Source organism: Sylvia atricapilla, chromosome 3, assembly GCF_009819655.1.
Source record: "Sylvia atricapilla isolate bSylAtr1 chromosome 3, bSylAtr1.pri, whole genome shotgun sequence".
Lineage (NCBI taxonomy): Eukaryota > Metazoa > Chordata > Aves > Passeriformes > Sylviidae > Sylvia > Sylvia atricapilla.
Window position 1 is genome coordinate 71,308,627 of NC_089142.1, and position 4,516 is coordinate 71,313,142.

A 4,516-nucleotide genomic window follows, 5' to 3' on the forward strand; every position below is an offset into this window, starting at 1 on the left:
AGCCCGCGGGCGCCTGACGGCGAAACTCCGAGCAGGCGGACGGAGCCCGGCCCGCCGCCCGCGGCGCGGAGGCGCGGTGCGGAGCCGCGGCGCCACGGAGCGTGATTCGGACGCTGCTGCTCGCGAAATCGGGGCAACGCCGAGGCCGGGCCGTGCCTCCGAGAAGGCGACCCCCTGGGCAGCTAGTGGGCCACCCCGTCGCGGGGCCTCGGCGCCCGCGGCACGACGGGACTTGTAGTGCCGGGCGGGGCGGCGCGGTCGGAGCGGGGCCGGGGTGCTGTGGGGTTCTCTGCCCGCCGTCCCGCTGGTGGCCCCCCACCGGGACAACGGTGTCCTCGGCTTGGACCCGCAGAAATCCATAAAGCGGCTGTCATGTCGCCTTCCCCTCACCCCCCGACTGTCTCCTTACTGCCCCTTTCTTCCCTGGCATATCAGGACTACGGTGCTTCCGCAGAATCACAGAATCAGTTGGGTTAAAAAAGACCTCTGAGATCATCGAGTCCAGCCTATGGCTGAACACCAGCATGTCAACCAGACCATGGCACTGAGTGCCACGTCCAGTCTTAAACGCTTCCAGGGATGGTTACTCCACCACCTTCCCGGGGCAGCCCACCCCAATGTCCAGTAGTGACATTGTTTCTCATGTCCAGCGTAAACCTTCCCTGGCACAGCTTGAGACCGTGCCCTCTGCTTACTGCCTGTCCTTTAGTGCCTGACTCCGTAGTGCCCGTTTCCTCCCTGGCATGTCGGGATCCAGGTGCTTTCCTCCCTGGCAAGGTGAATGGGAGCACGTCCCCAGCGCAGCGCCGGGTGCCGCGTTACTCCCCTTACTGCCATCCACGCCGTGTGCCAGGGGAAGGAGGCCAGGGAAGATGGCAAAGTGACACTGAGACAGGGTCTGGAAACTGGAGACACTCACTGTACACCGAAAAGATCTGATAGTGAAACCACCTGATATCAGGAAAAGAAATCTGAGAAGCAGCAAAGGTAGCTGCTGGTACAGAGGCAAATTCCCAAACCCAGGTTATTTGCATCCTACGTTTAGTCAGGCCTGGTAAAAATTACGTTTCCTGTACTTGAGGCTTAGTGTGAGTGTTCTCAGGAGACACTGCAGGACTGAGCACAAAGGAGATGGATGCACACTGTAAATATTTCCCAGCGCAGAGGGCACTTCATGACGTTTCACTTCTTATGATGATGAGCTACAAAAAGTCTGCTTGCCCACTAGATTCATACTTCCCTACCCATGCATCCTGATGCATTCCTTGACGTGTTTAAAATAGGGATGGGTCTTGCAAATCCCCAAACCAAAGGGTTTGCAAATCATCGGTCTTGCTGCTCTGCTGCTAGATCTCATTTCTTGTCACAGCTGTTGCCTGTTTTAGTAGCTGGATTCCCAAGGAAACAAAGCTCATATGAGCACAAAGGCGGAGTGCTTGCAGCCTTTGTGTGTGGGTGTGCGTGTGTGCCTGTCCTTCCTCCCCACCCTTAATAATTTTTTAATCTGTTGGTCAACTGGTCGATCTGATTTGACAGAGAGAAAGAGCCTCCAGGAGTGATTATAAACATCCTGAATAAGGAAAAAATTTTGGGTGGAACTTGCACCTTGCTAGAAACCAGATAAGCCCAGCTGTGAAATGCAAATGCTTCAGAGTCCAAAGCTAGCAGAGCCCAGCCTTTGGGAATTCTGGAAGAGCAGTGACACTAGCCTAGTATCAGATCTTTTGCATTTTACAAATAAACAAAGACAGCTTTTGACAAACTTGAGTATCAGATGAATCCATCAACAGATTCAGGAGGACAGTAAATCACCTAACTCAGATAGCAGAGGAGTAAAACTTTGACAGCGAGCTTTAAACTCTCCAGGCAGCCAAGCAGGAGTTGCTCAAACCTGGTGTTTTCAACTATTGAGAACGTGTGACTGTCATGCAGTGTTCAAAATTATTCAGAGGTGTAACATAAAACCTCTCTCCAATTTCCTAATCTGAGAAAACAGATTTCAATCACCCTTGAAAAACAGAGGACAAAGAGGATCCCGGCAGAACTTCCTCAGGCCTGATCTGCATATTGAGTTGTGCAACAGCTTGATTACTGCCCTACCAGCTGCACAGGAGATTTCTGCTTTCTATGGGGCAAAATCAGGACATGAAATTATTTGTTTCAGTGTTATCGCTGCACACATTCAGGCACAGCCTTTTGTTTTATAAGATGTACAAAACTGCTTTTGGAAACACATACTTTTTTTTTTTTTTTTTTTTTTTTTTTTTCCCTGTTCTTGGCAGCTCTTTGGACAAAAAGCAGAGTTGTTTTGGTTGTATTGATGTCGCAGGAGAGTGGAAAGAGTGCTTGCTTTTGAATGATTCCCAGCAGTGGAGAATTTTCAGCCAATTGTAGGGAGTGAAGGTCAGGTCTTCAGCTGATTTCTGATGGATTTAGTGACATTTTGCACGTGCACTGAGATACTCAACTTGTTTGACATCAATGGGATGTTGTTGTGAAAAGGAACTGTTTGGGGTTTTTCTTCTGAAACAATCCACTTAAATGTGGCTGTGTTAAATCACTTTGGTAACAGGTTAGTTGCAATATTTTTAATTTTCTTCTAGCTTACTTATTTAAAGATTTTTAAAGATATTTAAAGGTATTTAAACCTTTTCCCTTCCCCTTACATTTTTTTTGTTCTTTATGCCTGAAGACAATGACACCTGCACCTCCACAGGTGTGAAGGTGGAATAGCAGTATTCTGAAGGAGGAATTGGTAGGAGAAAGGATTTAGGGTAGGGCAATACCCCCAAACAAGCTAAGAACAAACCAACAAGGTTTCCTCAGAGACTTAAGGTCCCACTAAAATGTTGTATATGGGTTGCACATGACTGTGCTCCAGATCCTAAGACAAGGTTGGTAACTCAGCTTTCACATGGAAAAGAAGTGTTTTCCAAGACTCTGTGTTGTGAGAGTTGTGAGAACAGTGCAGGAGTGCATAGACCAGACAGGATCTGAGCCTTTCTGAGTGGGGAAACCGGCTGAAAACAACCACTGTAGGGGGTTGGAGCTTCTCCATTCATTTTATCCCGGAAGTCTGCTGCTTTGAGAAGTGAACTGCTTCAGTAACACTCCTACACCATGTCCTTCAGTGGAGCTTCTGGTCCTCTGCAGTACTATCAGCAGAGACCACCTTGAAATGGCACTCAAGGGAACTGAAAACGACTCCTTCCTTTACTTTAAAAGCCCGAGTTTAGCACTGACTCAGCTGTGAAGGGCAGACAGAAGAGTATGGTGGATCCAGCTCAAGAACCACACTAGTGAGGCTGCTTCAACACCTACAGCTTCAAGTAGTAGAGCTGCACAGAGGTAGAACCCAGGTGATTTGTCAGACACATGAAATTACCATTTCTTTCTGCTCTCAGTCATTTCGCTGTAGCTCTGTGGAAACTGTTTAAGATCCCTGGGATCCCTGGCAGAGCTCATGGTGTAGCTCTTCATGCCCCTGTGTGGCTTGTATAGCTTTAAAGACAAATGCTATCTTCGTGGTGCCCTCCCGTGTTTAAATAACCACCCTGGGAATGTCTGCTAAAGTTTCTGCTAAAGCAGAATAGCACTATGGATAGTTAGAGCTGGAATTCTCCCGGCGTATCCTTTTGGTTTTCATTTTATCTCATGACATGGCGCAGTACTCTCTGAGCAAGATTGTGAGGTTGCCTTGGAGATGGAGGTCTTAGCCACGGGGCAAGCTGTCACACCAAAACGTTCCCATTAGCCAGGGTAACTGTGAATGCTTTCCACAAACAATTGAGTGAAGTGAAGTGACAAAAGGCTTATGAAACTGTCACAGGGGAATTGCATAAACTGGGGTCAGATGTTCAATTTGAGACTGTTCCATGACCGAGGAGTTTCGCAGCTGGTTGACAAAAGGAAGCGGGAGATCAGCTGGTCTTAGTTGTTATAACAGCAACCTGTTATGTTTCTCAGGCAACAGAGATGCCCACAGCAGTGGCAGGATGGATCAGGAGGATGATTTCCTCATTTCCTGGAATAAGGTTTGAAAGCTGTGAATATTTTTCTGCTGGTACAATCTGAGATTTCAGGATCCAAGTGCTAATACACCATGGTGCAGCCTTTGAGTGGATCGGCAGGAAGACTTAAGGAATGAACCATCGATTTAGCTGACTTGTAAACAAGTGAGTGGAAGAAAGGACAGAGAGAAACCACAGATTTGCTGCAACATCCATCTGGAAAAAAAAAAAGAGACCAAACTATGCATTGCCTTTATTCCTAATGTTTAGTTTATATCTTCCAAGGGAAAACTGGCAAGTGACCGGCTGTGAATAATGTACCCATGGGGAAAGTTTGTTTCTAAACATGAACAGTTAGTGCCTGGCTTATGTCTGGGTGGGTGTGCTGGCTATTTCATAAAGATTTCATTCTACTGAGGCAACCACATAAAAGAATTGCTCTGGAGGAATTCAAGGTGAGAATATCTTTATTTCGCATCAACACCAACACCCTTAATTCAGTAGAA